The 23,357-nt window shown below is 34.6% G+C and overlaps 1 pseudogene; it reads right to left on the reverse strand.

Annotated features, from left to right (window-relative positions):
* Positions 1-5,199: 5,199 nt before the first annotated feature.
* LOC141501724 (metalloreductase STEAP4 pseudogene) lies at positions 5,200-6,625 on the reverse strand (annotated as a pseudogene).
* Between the last annotated feature and the right edge of the window lie 16,732 nt (positions 6,626-23,357).

The raw sequence follows: 23,357 nt of genomic DNA on the forward strand, positions 1-23,357 counted from the left end.
TTGTAGTTAGTACACATGAGTCATTTCCCCACTTGGAAACTAGTTTCATAGTAAATAGTTAATTTCCTTTTTTAAAATTTTATTTTTTTAAGGCAATGGGATTAAGTGACTTGCCCAAGGTCACACAGCAAGGCCATTATTAAGTGTCTGAGGTCAGATTTGAACTTGGGTCCTCCTGACACCAAGGCTGTGCTCTATCCATTGCACCACTTAGTTGTCTCATACTTAATATCTTGATAAACTGTATTAGATCTATTCTAGCCCCTCATCATTCTAAAGATGAACCAGTTGAGAGCTAGAGATATGAAATGATTTGCACAGGGTCACAGAACCGGAATTCAAACTGACTTATAAATGCAAGGCTTAAATTACTGCAATATGATGTCTTCACGTACATAAGAAGACAGATGTTTATATCTACACATCTACACATAAGCACTTTCTCTTGTTAATTTTTCATCAGACCTGATCCATTCATCATTAGTTGGTTTAGTTACCTATTACTGGGCAGTGAGGCAGCACAGTATTTAGAGTGCTCTGGGGGCTTAGGTCAAATTTGGCCTTAGATATTTACTAGCTTGTGTGTCCCTAGACAAGTCACTTAGATGTTTTCCTTAACTTCCTAACCCATGATATGAGGTAGAAAAAAAATGTTAAACAACTCTAGTATCCCTGTCAAGAAAACCCCAAATGGTGTCATGAACAGTTGGATATGACTGACAACAACAGTATCTATTAAGATTACAACACATAGTAAGCACTTATTATGTGTATATCAATAAATTCTTGATAGATAAATAATTTTATTATTTATACCCAATGCAACATCAATATGCTCAGTTAAAATGGCTCCTGATACCTCATTACCTATTCCTTTCCCATTCTCAGAGTGCATATAATCCTACAGGAGAACCCAATTTAAACTGACCCCATGGGTCAGTATTATTTCCCTTTGCATCTCAAAATGGCAAGTGTTTACATAAAAGACCGTATGTACCATTTAAGCCAAGACTGACGTACTCTTCTTTAATTCTGAATGAGCACATTACAGTTAATTAATCCTTATAGTACCCCTGAGAGGTAGATAAGTGACAAGATAGTCTCATTTTTAAAAGTGGGAGAAAAGGAGTTTTTTTTTTTTGATTAGAAGAAATTTGTACACATCTTCTGCTTTTGAAATACATTTCTAGAGAGTGGTCTTGATTTTTCTTTTAGATATTTGGTAATTTTTTGTCTTAAAAATTTCCAGATCAAGAAGGTTTTCTTCATTAAAATAAATTATTTGTTGAGCAATGCATCTTAAGTCTCATGTTCTGTGCTAATTAAGTGATGCCTCTCATTGTTAGAAGAAACATTTCCCATTTCTCCAATTCATTACCTTTTAACGGAAGTTGCAAATTTTAAAGAAAGGATAGTAGATACCATGTAGTTTCCTTTCTTCACATACACACTCACTCATATCATGTTATTTTGTGAAAACAAGCCAAAGACTCTAAATCTGTTAATTGATGTATGTACATCCTTTCCAAAAAATATAAGTGAAATAGCTTTTCTATCTCTTATTTCCTTTTTTTCCCATCTGGGTTATTAAACTTTTTTTAGTAGTTGAATTTTAGTGAGATCCATGCAATAGAACAGATATTCCAAATACCTTTTTAATGCTTTCCTTACAGTCTGGTTAGTAAATCAGGTCTCACCTCTCAGAATGCTTCATATTATAAAAAAGAAAAAGAGAACTATAATTCTAAGCATATTAACTAATTATTTCCATTTTAAAAACTATCTTTATTGAACAGGCTTTATGAAATATCAGTTATAAAATGCTATCTATAAGGATCTAAGAATTTACTGACTCCTATCTAATGAAACTAATGTTTTCTATCATGAAGCAGAGCAGTTCATCTCCCAACTCCCTTTCTTTGTTCGGGTTCTCTCCATGCCTATTCCTAGTTTCTCATATGTCCAGATCAAGAAATCTTCTACATTATATCTTTCCTGATGACCCCTCCACTAACTCTATCAGTCCCTTCTCTTCAAAAGCAATACTATTTATTTGGATTATACTAAAATATTTACATGTCACAATCAAACAATAAAATACTTATTGAATATCTACTAAGTTCCAGGAATTGTGATGAGAGTGAGATGTAAATACAAAAGCAAAGGAATAACTGCCCTTTGAGAAGCTTGCATTTGAGTAAAGTAGTAGACACTGGCTCATATTTAGGCACATACAGAATTCATATAAAGGTATACTCAACACAAAGCAACCATTAAGATGACACTAAAAGCTGGTGAGACCAAGAAGAATCCCATGCAGAATTAGATACTTTTCCTGAAATTTCTTTTTTTCTTAATTTTTATTAAAGATATTATTTGAGTTTTACAATTTTCCCCCAATCTTGTTTCCCTCCCCCCCACCACGGAAAGCAATCTGTCAGTCTTTACTTTGTTTCCATGCTGTACCTTGATCCAAATTGGGTGTGATGAGAGAGAAATCATATCCTTAGAGAAGAGACAAGAATTCTAAGAAGTAACAAAATCAGACAATAAGATGGCTGTTTTATTCTAAATTAAAGGGAATAGTCCTTGCACTTTGTTCAAACTCCACAGCTCCTTATCTGGATACAGATGGCTCTCTCCTTTGCAGAGAGACCAAAATTACTCCCGATGGTTGCACTGATGGAATGAGCAATTCCTTCAAGGTTTATCATCACTCCCATGTTGCTCTTGGGTATACAGTGTTTTTCTGCTTCTGCTCATCTCACTCAGCATCAGTTCATGCAAATCCCTCCAGGCTTCCCTGAAATCCTGTCCCTCCTGGGTTCTAATAGAATAATAGTATTCCATGATACACATATACCACAGTTTGCTAAGCCATTCCCCAATGGAAGGACATTTACTTGATTTCCAATTCTTTGCGACCACAAACAGGGCTGCTATAAAAATTTTTGTACAAGTAATGTTTTTACCCTTTTTTCTTCATCTCTTCAGTCTATAGACAAAGTAGTAGTATTGCTGGGTCAAAGGGCATGCACATTTTTGTTTCCCTTTGGGTGTAATTCCAAATAGCTCTCCAGAAAGGTTGGATGAGTTCACAGCTCCACCAACAGTGCAATAGTGTCCCAGATTTCCCACATCCCTTCCAACAATGATCATTATACTTTCTGGTCATATTGGCTAATCTGAGAGGTGTGAGGTGGTACCTCAGAGTAGCTTTAATTTGCATTTCTCTAAAAATTAATGATTTAGAGCATTTTTTCTTTTTTTTCTTTTCTTTTAAAAAATTTATTTGTCATTATGAACCAAATCAAAAAAAAATTCAGTATACAAATGAAAAGATATATATGAAGTAGTAAATTTGTTATATAGTCTACTTTTTAAAAATGTTTATTAAATTCATAATAGTGGTAACAAAATTGTCCCATTCATTTACTTTCAAATTTGATTTTTAACATTGCATTTTTATGTTGACACTCATTCCTTTATTTCTTTGTAATTTTTTTTCCATTTCCCTCCCCTCCTACCATTTCTCGTTTCTTCTTAAGCACCACCACCATATGTAACTGTCTTGAAACCCTCCATAATCCCTAGTCATCCATGATTCATAGAATCTCAGCACTTTAGTGTTGGAAGGGAACTTAATGGCCACCTAATCCAAACCATTCTTGGGGAAAAAAACTTCTATGGTCAGTCAACAAAGTATTTATAAAGAAGCTGTGCACATGGTAGGTTCAAGGGATTCAGCACAGCCTGATAAACAAGTGGTTATCTAGCTCATACATAATGACTTTTTAATTTGAGGACTCTGACATCAAATCACAATCTGTCCCTTCTACCAGAGATATTCTGGCATAGGTTTTAACTGACTAGATGATAGTTAAAAATTATAAGCACTTATATTTCAGAAATTGGCAAAATGCTCCAAATAATATTTTGACTTATTGTTTCATTAATTATCCAAGACATAAATGAATGATGAAAAAAGTTAATAATACAATTTAAACTTTAAAGTGTTTCCCCTTGCCACCCCCCCAAGCTTTACTAAAACTTTTTACCATTACATCTTTTCTTTGCTCCTTGTTTTTTTCTTTGCTTTTGGGAGACAAGAACATATCTGCATAATCCTTTTTCTACATGATAACTCTTCAGAAACTTGAAGGCAGCTATCATTCCCTGGTCTTCTCTTTTGTAGGTTTAAACACCTTCAATCAGTCCCCACTTAGATCCACCAGTGTTTAATTGTCTTTTTACATTTCACTGTTTACAAAAAAGTTGAGTCTTGATGAGTTATGGGAACTAATATTGTCACTATGGATTGTGTAATAAGATAATATTACATGTAGACAGCCCTGAGTGACATTTGGAAATATGCAAATAGTGAAGCATGGTGAAGCAATGAGTCCAATGGGATCTCTGATATAAACAATACACCATTGTTTATCTGGTTCCACCTCATCTCTGTTTTGGGGGAGGAGGAAGAAAGGTGGGGATTTTCTTCTTTCAGCCCCTTCCAACATAACAAATTGTTTATCCCTGTGAGATCATTCATACATTAGGCAATCTGTTGTCCATGAAGGCTTTTTTTTTTCAGTGTTCCCTAACACTCAAGTCATATTAGGTTCTCAAAAGCTAAGCAAGCAGGGTAACAGTTTTGACAATTTCTATCAAGTTACTAAGGACTTGACACACTGAGTGTATGAGGACTAACCTAGAAAAGATTAGAGATGATCAGTGCCAGAGGCTCGTTATTAGATGTTGATTTCTTTTTTTTTTTCTGTAGCAACTCATGAAGATGTTCAAGGTATTGGAGGTGGGTTGAAGGAGAGAGTAGAGGTTGCTATGTGGGTCAGCAGAGGGATTCCCCCATTTGCCTAGTGAAATTGTGGAACCTTTGAGGTAAGTAGGGTGGTTCTACGATACTGGACTTTCAGAGAGAGAGAGAGAGAGAAGATAAAGACAGAGATCAAATTTCTTTCATATATATCCTGGTATAAAAGCTTAAGTCAAGGAAAAGTACATCCTTCCAAATGTCCAGTGGTTTCTTGAGACCTAACTAGCAGAAAGCCCTCCCTTGTCTGCTCTTTAGAGGAGGAAGATGAGGAAGGCTTAGGGAAGAACACACTCTATGGTAAACATTCAAGTCCATTTCTGGGAATTCCCAGTGATCATGGTGTGATGCACTGGTGGTTGACTGCTTCACACCTCAGCCTTGCCATTTCCTGAGTGGGCCTTTGGAGAGGCTTTGGACATTCTTTCCCAGCCTTGTTGGATCCTTGTCAGTGGCCGACTGAAGCATGGCATGACCAGGATTAACTTCAGGACAAACACTGTGCAGGGGACAATGAGACTTAGCACATAGATTGCAGGAAGATACCATCTGAGCAAAGAAGGGCTGAGGAATCTCTTGCCACCAAACACAAGGGTGTGGGCCGTACACAGGATCAGTGTCAGGTAGCCTAGTTTGGACTGGATAAATCAAAATTCTCTCCAGTTGACCATGTTGCTGACAGATAGCAAGGAAGTGATTCCCAAAAGGACAAATAAAAAAAAATCCAAGTATGCCCAAGGCTACATAAGAATCACTGTGCCAGGCAGTGGTTGTATTAAAAGGATCAGTCTTATTGGTTTTTATCTGATTAATCAGTTTGCTGTTAAGCTTCCATCTCACATAATAACGGATGGGTATCACAAGCATATAGATGACATGGAGGAAGGCAAAGGCCAAGGCCACAAGTCCGAGTTGTTTTCTGCAAAGCATCCAGTGGTCGAGCCAATTCGGGAAATGGCTATATTTGGTACCTCGGTATAACTGCAAAATGGCAGCCATGATCCCAGGAAGATAAACCAGAGCAAGAAGACTGAGAGCCATCCCTGGGAAGATACGATTTGGAATAGAAATGGCCAAAGCAAAGGTCTGGTCTTTCGTTTCATAAACATAGGGATAGATAACATCTTTTATCACACGGTAGACAAAATAGAAAACACATAAGCCAGCAGAGAGTTATAGTGGGAACTTCCACATTGGAAAGAGCTGCAAAGGGTAGTTTTCAATTTGTTTGGCTGCCATGAGAGATCCTTGATCCATCGCAATAAGACCAAGGGTATGGCCAATGTCCATCACCCATTGCTTGGATTCCTTGTCATCTCCACAGACAAATACCTGTCTGCTTGCGTCTAGGGTGCCCGATTGGAGAGCCCAGGCTGAAACTGTGTTAAACGCTTTCACAATTTTGGCTCCCGGCACCAGTTGAGAAAGATACTCTGCATTGGACTCAGGATATTGATTAAGTTTAAGGTTATTGCTGACGTCCACCAATATTTTTCCTTGGAGTTCCTAAGCTAGCTCTGTCAGAAAAGTATAATGTTCTCTGTGAATTGCTATGATTATAAGATCAGACCTGTGGGCAGCTTCTGCATAGCTCATGACTTCAATTCCTTTGGGGTGCAGACCAGACAGCTCTGGGTTTTGGCTTCCAAAGACCACAGAGTAGCCACATTGGAACATCTTATTGCCTAGTGATCTTCCAAAATCACCCATTCCAAACACAGTCACCATCTCTGGCTTGAAGGAAGATTTCATCTTCATTGGAAGAGAAGTCTCGTTACAAGAGGATTTCTCCATAATTGCCTGCCGGGAGGCCGGTGTCCGACTGGGTTACTTTGTTACTTTGTTGCTTTGTTACTTTGTTGCAGCAGCTGCTGCCTCTGCTGCCTCTGCAGCTTCTGCCGCCTCTGCAGCCACTGCTCTAGAGCATTTTTTCATATGGCTATGAATTGCTTTGATCTCATCTGTAAATTGCCTTTGCATATCCTTTGACCATTTGTCAATAGGGGAATGGCTTTTTGTTTTAAAAATATGACTCAGTTCTCTGAATATTTTAGAAATGAGTCCTTTGTCAGAATCATTAGTTGTAAAGATTGTTTCCCAATTTACTACATTTCTTTTGATATTGGTTAGAGTGGTTTTATCTGTGCAAAAGATTTTTTAATTTAATGTAATCGAAATAATCTGATTGGTGTTTGGTGATGTTCTCCAACTCTTCCTTAGTTGTAAACTGCTCCCCTTTCCATAGATCTGACAGGTAAACTAGTCCTTGGACTTCTAATTTGCTTATAGTATTGTTTTTCATGTCTAAATATTGTAACCATTTGGATCTTATTTGGTGAAGGGTGTTAGGTGTTGGTGTAATCTAAGTTGCTTCCATTCTAACTTCCAATTATCCCAGCAATTTTTATCAAAGAGGGAATTTATATCCCAATGGCTGCACTCATTGGGTTTATCGAACAGCAGATTACTATAATCATCTCCTGCTTTAACACCAAGTCTATTCCACTGGTCCACCACTCTATTTCTTAGCCAAAACCAAACAGTTTTGATGACTGATGCTTTATAATATAATTTTAGATCAGGTAGGGCTAAGCCACCTTCTTTTGCACTTTTTTTTTCATTAAGCTCCTGGCAATTCTTGACTTTTTTATTTCTCCATATGAATTCACTTACAATTCTTTCTAACTCATTAAAGAAATTTTTTTGGAATTTTGATTGGTAGGGCACTAAACCAATAGTTTAGTTTTGGTAGAATTGTAATTTTTATTATATTAGCTCTACCTATCCATGAGCAATTGATATTTTCCCCATTATTTAAATCTGATTTAATTTGTGTGAGAAGTGTTTTATAATTGTTTTCAAAAAGATACTGAGTCTGCCTTGGCAAATAGACTCCCAAGTATTTTATATTGTCTGAGGTTACTTTGAATGGTATTTATCTTTCTACATATTCTACATATTCATACATATACTAGACATAAATAGAAAAGTTGAGGATTTATGAGGTTTTATTTTATAGCCTGCAACTTTGTTAAAATTGCTAATTTTCTCCAGTAGTTTTTTGGATGATTTCTTGGGATTCTCTAGGTAGACCATCATGTCACCTGCAAAGAGTGAGAGTTTTGTCTCTTCTTCCCAAATCTAATTCCTTCAATTTCTTTTTCTTCTCTAATTGCTGATGCTAACATTTCTAATACAATATTGCATAGTAGTGGTGATAATGGGCACCCTTGTTTGACCCCTGATCTTATTGGGAATTCCTCTAGCCTCTCCCCATTGAATATAATGCTTGTTGATGGCTTCAGATAGATACTGCTAATTATTTTTAGGAACAGTCCATTTATTCCTACACTCTCTAGTGTTTTCAATAGGAATGAATGCTGTAATTTGTCAAAAGCTTTTTCAGCATATGATCATATGATTTCTGATAGATTTGTTGTTGATATAATCGAGTATACTAACAGTTTTCCTAATATTGAACCAACCCTGCATTCCTGGAATAAATCCTACTTGAACATAATGTATTATCCTGGTGATAACTTGTTGTAATCATTTTCTAAGATTTTATTTAAGATTTTTGCATCTATATTCATCAGGGAAATAGGTCTATAATTTTCTTTCTCTGTTTTAACTCTTCCTGGTTTAGGTAACAGCACCATAGTGGTTTCATAGAAATAGTTAGGCAGAGTTCCATCTTTCCCTATTTTTCCAAAGAGTTTATATGGAATTGGAACCAATTGTTCTTTAAATGTTTGGTAGAATTCACTTTTGAATCCATCAGGCCCTGGAGATTTTCTTTTTTTAGGGAGCTGAATGATGGCTTGTTGAACTTCTGAGATAGGGTTGTTTATGTATTTAATCTCTTCTTCGTTTAACCTGGGCAAATTATTTTTTTGTCAATATTCATCCATTTCACTTAGATTATCAAATTTTTGGCATAGAGTTGGACAAAATAATTTTGAATTATTACTTTAATTTCCTTTTCATTGGTGGTGAGTTCACCTTTTTAATTTATGATACTAGCAATTTGGTTTTCTTCTTTCATTTTTTTAATCAAATTGACCAGAGGTTTATCAATTTTATTGTTTTTTCATAATACCAACATTTGCTTTTATTTATTAATTTAATAGTTTTTTTGCTTTTGATTTTATTAATTTTTCCTTTAAATTTTAGAATTTCTAATTTGTTATTTAATTGGGGATTTTTGATTTGTTCTTTATGTAATTTTTTTAGTTGCATGTTTAGTTCATTGATTTTCGCTTTCTCCAATTCATTCATGTAAGCATTTAAAGCTATGGTATATCCCCTGAGAGTCACTTTGAATGAATCCCATAGGTTTTGGTATGTTGTTTCATTATTACCATTATCTAGGATAAAATGGTTAATTCTTTCTACAACTTGTTTTTAGGTGCACTCATTCTTTAAAATGAGGTTATTCAGTTTCCAATTTGTTCTGGGTCTATATCTCCTCGGCCCAATATTGCATATGACTTTTATTGCATTGTGACCTGAGAAAGATGTATTCACTATTTCTGCCTTTCTTCAGTTGATCATTAGGTTTTTATATCCTAGTACATGGTCAATTTTTGTATAAGTTCCATGTACTGCAGAGACAAAGGTATATTCCTTTCTATCCCCATTAAGTTTACTCCATAAATCTACCATATCTAATTTTTCTAACATTATATGTACCCCCTTGTTTATTTTATGATTCAATTTATCTAGATCTGAGAGCAGGAGGTAGAGTTTTGCTATGTCTTCCTGTAGTTCTTTTAGCTTCTCCTCTAAGAATTTGGATGCTATCTGACTGGGTGCATATACATACATACATACATACATACATACATATATATATATATATATATTCAGTATTGAAATAACTTTATTTTCTATGGTACCTTTTAGGAGGATAAAGTTTCCTTCCTTATCTCTTTTCTCTTTTAACGCATCTATTTTGCTGCTGCTTTTTCTTAGATAAGGATTACTACCTCTGCTTTTTTTTACTGCAGCTGAAGTAAAATATATTTTGCTCCACACTTTAACCTTTACTTTATATGTATCTCTCTGTTTCAAATGAGTTTCTTGTAAGCAGCATATTGTAGGATTCTGGTTTATAATCCACTCTGCTATTTGCTTACGTTTTAAGGGAGAGTTCATCCCATTCACATTGAAGGTTATGATTACTAATTGTTTATTGCCCTCCATTCTATTTTGCCTCTGTTTTATTTTCCCCATCCCCCCTTTATCCATATTCCCCAGTATTTTGTTTCTGAATACCACCCCTTCAGTGTGTTTGCCCTCCTATTTCACTCCTCCCCTTTCTTTCCCCTTTCCCTTTTTACCTTTTCCCTTCCCTTCCTTTTGTTTATTTCCCCTTTTTTACCCCACTCCTCTTCCATTTCTCCATTCCCCCTCCCCTTCCCCCTTTTAATACTTGAAAGGTTAGATGTTTTATAAGTTAAGTGTGTATGTGTAGGTTGACTTTAAGCCAAATATGATGAGAAGAAGATTCAGGTGTTTCTCATATGCTTCCTTCTTCCCCTCTAATAACATAGGTTTTTTGTACCACTTAGTGGAATGAGATTTACCCTGTTCAATCCCCTCCCTCCTCCTGTCTCTTTCCTGTCCCTCTTTTTAAGGAGGTAGTGTTTCTTAGATCATATTTTCTAAGTCATAGAAAATTCTGAGTGTCTGTCCCTTCAATATATTCTATTGAATACAGTCAAAATTCCTGAGTTATTAGAGTCTTTCTCCCAAGTGGGCTTAAAGCCAGTTACATCTCTTTAGATAGCAGTCTCATGGATAGGTCATGAATGGCAATTATTACTGGCTAGGCATATACTCTCTGTTTGAGTTACAATTCTCCAGATTTATGAGAATCCTTTTTCCCTGATGCTGGGATATAGCCAGTTTCAACTTACTGGATAGCATCTTTTTTTGTCCCCCCCCACCTTTTTTTTTACCTTTTCATGTCCAAATTTTCTGTTTAGCTCTGGCCTTTTCATCAGAAATTTTTTGGAATTCTTCCATTTTGTTAAATGTCCATCTTTTTTCCCTGGAAGAGAAGGCACAGCTTTGCTGGAAAGTAGATTCTTGGGTGCATTCCAAGCTTGCTTGCTCTTTGAACTATCTCATTCCTGGCCCTTCGATCCCTTAATGCTGATGCAGCCAGGTCCTGCCTGATCCTTACTGTGGCTCCTTGATATTTAAATTGTTTCTTTCTGGCTGCTTGCAGGATTTTCTCTTTTATCTGATAGTTCTGGAGTTTGGCCACAACATTCCTTGGTGTTTTTATTTTAGGATCTTTTTCTGGTGGGGAACAATGTACTCTTTCAATAACTACTTTGCTGTCTGAGTCCATGATAACAGGGCAGTTTTCCATTACTAGATCCTGTAATATTAAGTCCAGGATTTTTTTTCTCTTCAATGTTTTCAGGAAGTCCTATAATTTTCAGGTTGCCCCTCCTTGATCTATTCTTGAGGTCAGTGGTTTTGTTGATGAGGTATTATACATTTTCTTCTATTTTTTTTCTATTTTTTGATTTTGTTTAACTGACTCTTGCTGTTGCATGGAGTCATAAGTTTCTGTAGAGTCCATTCCTTTGTGGGGGGAGGAGTTTTCTTCATTGACCTTTTGCAACTCCTTTTCCAATTGGTCAATTCTACTTTCCATTTGACTAACTGAGGTTTTGAGAGAATTATTTTCTTTTTTCATTTGCCCAATTGAGGATCTGAGAGGATTATTCTCATTTTGTATTTGTCCAATTGATGCTGTGAGAGAATTATTCTCATTTTGTAATTGTCCAGTTGATGATCTGAGAGATTTATTTTCCTTTTATATTTTTCCAATTGTACTTTCTAAGGTTTTGTTTTCTTGTTGCAAGGTATTAATTGTCTTTCCCAAATTTTTAAGCTCCTTCCTTATTTCCTCAAGGAAGTCTTTCTGTGCTTAAGACCAGATGCTATTCTCCTCAGAGGTTCCAGGTCTCTCTGAGTTGGGGTCTTTCCCTTCCAAGAATTTTTCTATGGATACACCTTTTTGCTGACCCTTCTTCATTTTGCTAAGACCTTGATTTGGGGAAGGGCTGGTTCACAGGGGCTTGGGATCACTAAAGGCTTTACTCACTGAGTGCAATTTCTCTGGATGGCCAGTGGGAGGTGTTGGTTGCTTTCTCTGTAGTGTCTGTGACCTTGGTTGAGCCCTTCTCCCTTTGCTTGAAGGGAGTAGTTGGAGCTATTGAATTCTTTTGCCTTCAATCAATGGTGGGCTTTACCCTGGCCTGAGGTCATTCCTCAGCTGGGCTAGGTTCTTCTGCTCATACACTTGGGCCTGAGACAGAAGTAGTTTGCATTTGTTTGTTCAGGAACAGTTCTGAGCTGTAATGGGACTCTGAGTTACTCAAACCAGAGGAGCCCAGGGATGGTGTCCACAGCTCTCCTGTACCAGACCTCTCCCCCCAGCCCTGTCTGCAAACTCCTGGGGGACAGCACCAACACCAGTGCCTCTGATCCATAGTTGACTCAAGCCCCTGCTGTCTAGCCCCATCGCTGATGCAGCAGGTCTGGCTCTCAGGCCCTCAGACTCCCAGTTCCAATTCAGCTGTTAATCTGGCTGATCCAGGACTGATCCTCCCTCTGAGCCAAGACTCACCCACCTGAATTCATCCAATGCTGCTGCAGGGGACAAATCCTGAGGTAGATGTTCTTTCTCCTGGCTTTTCTCTCCGGGTTTTGTGGGTTGGATTTCTTTTAAGAGGTTTGTTTCATGTGATAGATGGGGAAGAAATCAGGAGACTTTAGAACTGTGCCTGTCTTCTCTCTGCCATCTTGGCTGGAACCTTTTGCTGAAATTTAAAGGAAATCAGTGATTCCAAGAGAGGAAAGTAAGGAGGGAGAATTCTCCAGTCATGAGGAATAATTAAGTGGTAAGGCGTGAAGATAGAGTGTTATGAGTGGGAAACAGAAAATAAGGTAATATGTCTAGACAGGAGAGTGCATGGAGGAGAATATAGTATAATATTCTAGAAAGGTATACTGGAGTCAGCTTGAGAACTTTACACTTCAAACAAAGGAGTGAATTTTGAATCTTGGAGATAATAAGGTACTGCTTGGTAAGCATTATTGAGTAGGGAGGGATCATATGATTAAATTAGTGCTTCAGGAAAATCTCTTTGGTACCAAATAAAGGGTGAATTAAGGTAAGGAGGGATTTTTTGTCAGGTAGATTAATCCAAAGAACAAACTCCCTTTGGGCAATGTAAATTCTTTGAGAGGAATGCCTATCTATTTTTGGTTTTCTTTGTTGTCTTTAGACTTCTATCACATATCCAGTGAAATGCTTAGCAAGTCCTAAATAAAACTTACTGAATGAGTGGTTATTCTGAGAGAAAAGTACAAGAATCTAAAAAATAAGTAAATTAGGACATCCTTTAAAATCTATACATTAGATTACAGCCTTCCACAAATTTTCATTGATACAGACTCTGTGATATGAGAGCACCAAATTCGAATTCTCCTTCTGTTAAGTTAAATCTCTATGGGATTTGGCTAGTTATTTCTCTCATTTAAAAGAGACTTGATTAGAAAATCCCTAACACTAAAAATTTATTTTATATAATGATTTAAAATGTAAAATGCAAGGTGAGCTAATTATATTTACAAAATTATATCATTTGATCCTTCTGATGATTATAAAAGTTATCAATCAATCCATAAATAAATACAGGAAATTCAGTAGTTATTATTCTAATTTGATGGATGAGAAAATATATATTCATATATGTTAAATATGCTGAATAATTTGCTCAGGGTCACACAGTCAGAAGGTGTCAGAATTGACTCAATTAAGGCTTTCTAACTCCATGTATACACCTCTCTCCAAATCACAAAACTATTCATCATCATAACTGATATTCAAAATGATGACCCTGAGGAAATGCTACACTGAAAAGCCTTCTAAAGAAACAAAATATATAGTAAATACTTAGGACTATTTGCTATGAAATTGAATAAAAGGGCAAAGGTCAGAAGTAGATATACAAATTTTCTAGGCATTGAAATGGTGGAAAAGATTCTACCATAGAAGCTATTGTACTAAATAATTATTTTATTTACTCTAAAGATCTATTTTATCATGAATGTGCATACTCTTTAGCCCCATCATCAAAGATTTCATACCTCAGGATTAAATTTTCCAATATTTTCTGAGCATGCTTGCATTTGAATGTCAAAAGATTTGCACTGCAACTGCTATATGATTACAGCTAATAGTGTTCATTGATTAAGAAATGAAACATTTCAAAATACAAAAAGGCATTGTGAATGTAGTTATAATTTCAAATTAATTTCTATGACATTACTCATAACAGTATATTCCTACTTTTGAAAATTAGTAATAACAATATCTTTCTTGCCATTTATTCATTCTGAAGAAATAGTTTGATTATAATCTTAAAGACTTCATAGTTTGTTCATAATCAACAAAGAGAAAATGATAATGCTTGCTGAGACTAAGAGCTCAGAGATTTATTAAAATAACTTTTCAGGGGACTTTGGTTCATAGTTTTGGGATAATTGATTATTTATGTTTTCATGAGGATGATGCTTTATTTTATTGCTTTGATCTGGACCTGTGATTTCCTAGGAACTAAAGGGAATATGCTTTCCAAAATGTATGACCTTATGGAATTGCCTGAGACATCAAGAGTTTGTAGCATATCCAGGGTCAAATAGTATGCTTCAGAGGAGAGCTTGAACCCAAGTTATAACTCTAAAGAGAGTTTTCTAACCACAATGATTTTTATCAGTTGCTATGGTGAAAGAAAAAGATAAAGGATGACAAGTGTCTCCATATTTATCTTGTGTGCTCCTTGAACAATAGATCTATATCTATATCTATATCTATATCTATATCTATATCTATATCTATATCTATATCTATATCTATATCTATATCTATATCTATATCTATATCTATATCTATATCTATATCTATATCTATATCTATATCTATATCTATATCTATATCATCTATCTATATCTGCATCTGCATCTGCATCTACATCTACATCTACATCTACATCTATATCATCCATATCATCCATATCATCCATATCATCTATATCTACATCTACATCTACATCTACATCTACATCTACATCTACATCAACATCTACATCTACATCTACATCCACATCTACATATACATCCACATCCACATCCACATCCGCATCTCTATCCGCATCCGCATCCGCATCCGCATCCCCATCCGCATCTGCATCCGCTTCCACATCCACATCCGCATCCGCATCCACATCCACATCCACATCCACATCCACATCCACATCCACATCCACATCCACATCCACATCCACATCCACATCTACATCTACATCTACATCTACATCTACATCAACATCTACATCTACATGTACATGTACATTTCTATCTATCTATATATCATTTATCTATCTATCTATCTATCTATCTATCTATCTATCTATCCATCTACATTGCTGACCAATTTAGAAAAGCTTTCCCACCACAGTTGACCCTACGAAGATATGTGCTCCTTGTAGGTTATAGGCTCTGAAAGCTCAAGGTCATCTCTAATCCATAACATCTTAAGATAACATCCCATTAGCCTTGCAGTGGAGTGTTTTTTTCATTTAAAAAGATAAAATACTTACAAAACTACTACTCAACTTCTTTTTGATACAGTTTAATTTTCTGCAGCCCCTCCTAGGTCTGTGGACATGTGCTAATTAGCAAGCCTCTTTATTTTGGTCAATGTTCACATGTAATTATGGACTTTATGACACTTTTCAAAAGGAACCTGAAATAGTTCTAGTGTCCCAAACCACATTTCCTTCTGAATAAAAATAGATTTTCCCTTGTTAGACTGTGTGGGAGCCTGTCGCTGAAAGGCCCATGGAATTATCATGACTGATGGAGATGTAAAAGGTAGAAGGATGGCAAATGGATGGACTACAGTATTCCAAAGACTTTTATGTTCTGAGTCTATATTCCTTTTCAAATTTTACTAATAAAGTAAGAAAAAGCTATCAGTGCTTCTTCCCCCCCCCTTTATTTTTGTTGGATAACAAGAATAACTCATATAAGCAAAGATTTGCTTAAAACTTTAATTGCTCTAATTTCTTAACTGCTGTAGTTGAGATGCACATTGCAACTTTAAAACTTTATTGTTATGTTCTTCCTGGGGAAAAATTTATTTCCATTTCTGAGTCATAAATTTTACCTTCAGCTTCTCACAGCTAGGAGTGCAATTTTCTAATCCTTTCTTCATTGTGATGTTTTTAAAAAATAGCCCCATATTTAAAAAAAGAAAAAAACCATAAATCTATTTTTGTAAAAGACTGAGTTTTGAACATTGCTTGTTATTTTGTATGGTCTTGAACTGTATCAATCTATCTGATCCTCAGGTTTTTTCATTTGAATTTCCTTTTCAATATAATAACCCATAAACCTTCTAAATCATGGTAGTTAATGTAATAATATATATTGAATTGCTTTGTTAGTAGATTACTATAAAACCACTTATTGGAATGATTACTAGAACTATCATGAAAACTCATATTTGTATAGTGTGTGACTTTAAAAATATTTTCTTCACAATTATTTTATGAAACACATAGAAAACTTATGAACAGAGAACTTACAGGTTTAGAAGGAAGAATGCAGGAACTGGAGTTTGAAGCTCTAGCTTACTATTTACAAATTAGACAAGTTTGGAGAAATCAATTTACATCTCTCTTACTTTCTTCATCTATAATATTTAAAACAATATTTATAAAGAAACTACTTTGTAAGCAATGAAATGTAATAAAAATATTAATGGTGATTAAAACTGTGATATGGTTCTCGAGTTCTTGGTGCTCCCTACCTGGAATGGTTGCATCTTCTTTCCTTATTAAACTCCACTTCATCTTCCAAGGACAGCTTTTTTTATGAAACCATTCTTTCCATTTTATTCTCATTTCATAATCATATATTGTTTTACATCACTATTTTACTGAAACTGTTTTATTTTACTATTGTGAATGAAAAAAACTCAGCAAGGGTGTGCTGGACTCTGTTCAAAGTGAATTTTGAGAGCTGATTGTGAATTTTTCAGTGTAAGCACTTACAACTCAGAAATTGATAAATGTTAAAGCTCAGGCACAATTTTTGTTTTGTTGATTTTTGTTTGTTGTTAGGAAAGTGATGGCAGAAAGTATGCTAATAAATGTAGATTAAACTAAAAACTGTTATATATACATTTTTGGAAAGTCAATTATTAAAAATTTATTAACATATCCCTGGAGTTTGACTACTATGTGATAGATCAAACTGGAGCTGACCATTGTTCTCCCTGGATCAATAGGAGCAAAAATTGCAAAAGTCTGAAATCTTGACAGGTGTGTGAATCATTAGGAGAATACATAAATAGGAAGGAGATATAGGATTGAACAGGCACTGGAAAATATAATAATGAATAATCAGAAAGGTATTATGTGGAAAGACTGGCAGGAAGACAGGGAAGACCACATTGCAATTGAATTTCAGAACAAGACAGAAGGTAGAGATTCAGATAAATAGGTGGTAAGTGACAGTAAACTATTTCAAGGAGGAGCAGAGAACTCATCTACAAAGATTCAATTATATTTATTTCAATTTGGTGGATGTGAGGGAGCCAAGATGACAGTAGGAAGCTAGGAAGCTCCCAGAACTTTTCCTCAAACAATTATAAATGAAGACTCTATAAAGACCCTAAAGATACAAATCCCACAAAGAAGAAAAAAGAGTGAAACAAGTTCTCAGCTTAAGTTATTGTGGAGAAATTTCAGCAAAGGTGTAGCTCACCTGAATAAAAGGGGAAGTATAACCCAGCATAGGCAGGTGAACTGGAAGGCCAGTGGGAAGTTTCTATCCACAGTACAGCTCCAGTCAAGGCTCAGCAAGCCAGAATTGCAGCAGGCCAGAAGGGGGAGTCACAATCTCATCTCAGAAGACAAAGTTCTAGCCCTGGGAACACTGCTGCAACAGTTCCCTGTGTTCCCTACCACAGGGAACAAACTGCTACATGGGCAATATCAAATGCAAGAAAACGAGGGCTACCCTAAAGGAAGAAACAAAAGACTTTATAGGCAATGCTATGGGCAAGTGAAAAACCTGGAATCAGATGCCAGACCCAGGACAAGTAGTTTGGATTATACCCCCTATGCCTCAGGTGCAGAGCTCAACTATCAAAACTGAGCAAAAACAATGTTTATAAACACCCACCTGGGGACAGCTAGGTGATACAGTGGATAGAGCACTGACCATGGAGTCAGGACTACCTGAGTTCAAATCTGGCCTCAGACACTTAATAATTACCTAGCTGTGTGGCCCTGGGCAAGCCACTTGACCCCATTTGCCTTGCATAAACCTAGAAAAAACCACCCTCCCTATAAAAGCTATTATTCTGAAGAGGACAATAAAAATACCATCTCAGAAGATTAACAGTATGACAAAATGCCTACATGTGAAGCTTTAAAAGAGTTTATGGATTTGTCTCAAATACCAAAAGACCTCTTAGAAGTCTTAAAAAGGATTTTAAAAACTAAAGAAGAGAGGATGAAGAAAAAAATGGAGAAAATAAATGAGACCCATGTGGGAGAATTATGAAAACTTGAATGAAGAAAATAATAATTTTATAATAAAAAAATCCAACTAGAAAAGGTAAAACTCATCAAGAAGTAAAATTAACCAACCCAGAAAATAGAAACAACTTAATTAGAAGCAAAATTTAATCAAAGGAAAGGAAACACAAATGCTAACTAAAGAAAATAAAACCCTAAAAATTAGAAATGAATGACTCTATGAAATATCAAGATTCCATCTAACAAAACCAAAAGGCTGAAAAAAAGTGAAAATGGAAAGTACAAAATAGCCCTTGAAAGAATTTTCTCAAGAAAGAGACCTCAGAAAATGAATCCAAAGAATATTTTAGCCAAATTTAAGAATTCTTAGCTAAATGAGAAAATACTGCAAGTGGTTAAAAAGAAGCAATTTAAATTTCCAAGGAATCACATTCAGGATTATGAATTATCAGGTTAAACATGAAAGGAATTTTGGACTTGGAATATGATATACCAGAGGGTAAGAAACATTAGGTTACAATCAAGAATCGACTACCCTGAAAAAAATGAAATTTCAACAAAATGTAGGAATTTCAAAATTATGTGATTAAGAAGAACAGAACTGAACAGAAAATTCTATCATCCAATTCAAGACTCAAGAGATGTATAAAAAGGTAGACAGATAGGGTGAAATGTTAATCATCAAATGGGCAGACAATACTTGTAACTCTTGAGAATTATATTTCTCTCAAGATATGTAAATGAAGCAAACTTACAGAGAGGTTATATAGATTGATCAAGAAAGTGAAATGCTTCAGCTAGTACTTTAGCTCATGAGGGTTGAATATAGTTGGAGGAATGTACTTAGAGAATGTGGGTATAAATGGATCTCAAAGTTATTTTGAATTAAATGATGCTTTAGCTCAGGAGGATTGTATTTCTATTGATACAATTTAAGGGAATTACTTAAAGGGTGTAGGTATAAATGGATTATGAAAATACTTTAGCTCATGAGGATTGTAATTCTATTGAGGGTTCTTGGAAAGATGAATTGGTATAAACTTATTATAATTTGATGATGCTTATGGCTCTTGAGAATTATATTTCTAATGGGCCAGTTGAGGGAAGTTTACTTGGTTAGAGGCAATGTATATGAAGTACCTATGAGATAATGATTACCAATAGATCAATCTATCAACCTTTGAAAATTTCAATTCTTTTTGGAAAGATAAAAGGAGAATATCATAACAGAGTTTGTCGGTACAAGACAGGTTTAAAACAATTAAGACATGAAAAGAAGATTAAACCATGAGAAAACAAGTCATTAGACAATAAATAAACCACATGTAGAAGCACAAAAACATAACATAGTAGAGGGAAAGAAGGAAGTGTGTGTGAGCAGTGAGTAGATTTAACATTCAACAGATCAGACCCAAAAAAGAAAAAAAAAACTTACATGCCCAATTGGGTTTGAAAATTTATCCTACAGGTAAGTGGAGTGGGAAGGGGAAAGGAAGGGGAAGAAGGAAATGATGTAGGGAAGATGAAAGTAAAAGTTAAGTTAATGTAAAAGTTAAAAGGAAAAATAAAGGAAGAAAGGGAGAATGAAAGGGAAAAGGGCTGATAGGAAGATTGAGAGTAAGCAGTTATAAATAAAACATTGGTGAGGAGTAGTAAGGGGAAAAGAAAGAGAAAAGTATAAATTGGGGAAGATAAGGAGGAAAATACAGCATTAAGAATCATATCTGCAAATGAGAATAGGATGAATTACAGGGTAAACGTAAAAGCCTGGTGCAAAATATATTATGCTTCAACTGAAGTAAAAAAAAATACAACAGGGGTAGCAATCCCAATCTCAGACAAAGCAAAAGTATAAATAGATCTCATTAAAAGGGATTAGGAAGGAAATTACATTTTTTTAAAACGTACCTTAGGAATGAGGTATTATGAATATTAAAAATATATGCATCAAATGGTCTAGAGGAAAAATTAAATGAGTTACAGGGTGACACAGACTGCAAAAATGTAATAGTGGAAGACTTTAATCTTCCCCTTTCCGAATTAGATAAATCTAAATTCAAAATGAATTAGAAATAAATTAAGAAGGTAAAATAGATTTTTAGGAAACTTAGATATACAGACCTCTGGAGATAACTGAGGCATAGAAAGAGAATCCACGTTTTTCTATTTGGTAGATTACACTTACACAAAAACTTTGGGTTAGGATTGCCCAAAATGCAGCCTACAGGTCACATGAGACCCATTGTATGATTTTATGTGGTCCCCTATGAATTTACTAAATACTTTAGTTACCTCATTAAAATGTGGCAAATTCAAATGAATGGCTAAATGGTAAATCAGAATAGTGATTGGCACTAAAATGGAAAATCAAAATAAATTATCTATTGTTTCAATAAAACTTTTAAAAGTAAGGTTGGACTGCCTCTCACAATCAAATGCAGAAAGACAGAAATATTAAATGCATCCTTTTCAGATCATGATACATCAAAAATTACATAAAAGAAAGTGCCAAGGAAAGATAAACTAAAACTTAATTGGAAACTAAATAATCTAATTTTAGACAATAAGAGACTCAAACAACAAATCATAGAAATAATCAACAATTTCATCATTACAATGACAACAATGAAACATCATACCCAAACATATGGGATGAAGTCCAAGTCTTTTTAGGGGAACTTTTATATCTCTAAATGCTTACATGAATAAGATAGAGAAAGAGGGGATCAATTAATTCAGCATGCAACTAAAACCTAGAAGAAATAATTATCCCAAAATTAAAAATTAATTAAAAATCCCAAATTAGATAACAAATGAGAAATTCTGAAAGTCAAAGGAGAAACAAATAAAAATGAAAGTAAAAAAACTATTGAATGAACAAATAAAATTAAGAGCTGGTAGGAAAAAATACATTAACTAGATGAACTGATGACAAAAAATAAAGAAGAAAGCAAATTACAAATGAAACAATGAAAGAGTGAACTCACCACTAATAAGGGGGAGATTAATATAATACACTGGAGTGATTTTGCTCAAAAGTATGCTGACAAATTTGTCAATATAAGTGAAATAGATAATTATTTAAAAAATATACAAGCTACCCAGATTAGCAGAAGAGGATATAAAATATTTAAATAAATTTCAGAAAACAAAATCAAAGAAGCAATCAATAAACTTACTAAGAAAAAAATATCTGCGGCATCTGGGAGGTGTTGTAGAGGAAAGAGCACTGGCCCTGGAGGCAGGAGGACCTGAGGTCAAATCTATACTCACACACTTAATTCTTACTTAGCTATATGGCCTTTGGCAAGTCACTTAGCCACATTGCTTTGAAAAATCCAAAATAGAAAAAATCTCCAGGGCCAGATAGATTTACAAATGAATTCTACCAAACATTTAAGGAACAATTAATTCCAAATCTAAATAAACAGTTTTTGAAAATAGGTGTAATAGATGAAATATAGATTCTTTTATGACACCAAAATGGTGCCAAAGCCAGGAAGAGACAAAGCATACAAAAAATTATAGATCAACATTCTATTCATTATTAAAATAAAAATTTAGCAAAGAGATTACAAAAAGTTATTAAAATACAATATGATTATGCCATGACCTGACTAGATTTATTCCAGGTATGCAGAGATAGTGTAATATTAGGAAAACAATCAATGGCATTGAACATATCCATAACAAAATTGACAGAAATAATATAATTATCTCAATAACTAAAAAGCTGAAAAAGCCTTGAAAAATACAATACATATTCTAATTAAAAATACTAGAAAGGATAGAAATAAATACAGTATTCCTTAAAAATGATTAGAAAAATCTAAAACTATCCACAAACTTTATTTAGAATGGGGATATACTAGCATTATTTTCTATAAGATTAGGGATGAAATGAAAGATTAGGATGGACAGAACCACTCAATATTGTATTGGAAATGTTAGCTTTTGCAATAAGAGAAGAAAAAATAAATTGAATGATTTAGAATAGACAATGAAAAAACAAAATTGTCACTCTTTTCAGATGATATGATGGTATACTAAGAGAACCACAGAAAATTAACTAAAATTCTAATTGAAACATTTAACAACTTTAGAAAAGTATCATTATATAAAATGAATTCATAGAAATCATAAACATTTCTATATGTGACCAATAAAGCCCAAAAAAGTAAGACAAAGAAAAAGAAATTCCATTTTAAAGTCACTTTAGACACAAAATTACTTCAGAATCTACATCCCAAGACAAATGCAGAAACTATATGATTACAATTACAAAATACTTTCTGTGAAAATAGTCAGATGAAAGCAAGTGGAAAAACCATCAACTAATCATGAGTAGGCTAAGTTAATAAAATTTAAAAAAATGATAATTCTGCCCAAATTAAATGATTCATTCAGTGACATATAATCAAAATACCAAAAAACACCTGTTTTGCAGAGCTAGTAACATGATTCATCTGGAGCAACAAAAGGTCAAAAATATCAAGAGAATTAATGAAAAAATGTAAAGCAAGATGGCTTAGGTATACTAGGACTAAAAGTATATTGTAAAGCAGCAGTCATCAAAACTGGTACTGGTTGAGAAATGGAGAAGTGGATCAGTGGATTAGATTCAGTAGTAAATGACTACATTACTGTTTGATAAACTCAAAGACATTAGCTTCTGCGATAAGAATCTTCTGGTTAAAGCTAGGTGTAGATTCATATGTCAAAGCCTATCCTTATGTAACACAGTAATAGGTACATAATTTAGAGATAAATGATGACAGCCTGGACCAATTAAAAGAACAAGATATATCTACCTCTGAAGAAAGGAGAATTTTATGATTCAACAAGGGTAAAAGTGCATTATAAATTACAAAAGGAATGATTTTGAC

This window comes from Macrotis lagotis, chromosome X, assembly GCF_037893015.1.
Source record: "Macrotis lagotis isolate mMagLag1 chromosome X, bilby.v1.9.chrom.fasta, whole genome shotgun sequence".
NCBI classification, from domain to species: domain Eukaryota; kingdom Metazoa; phylum Chordata; class Mammalia; order Peramelemorphia; family Peramelidae; genus Macrotis; species Macrotis lagotis.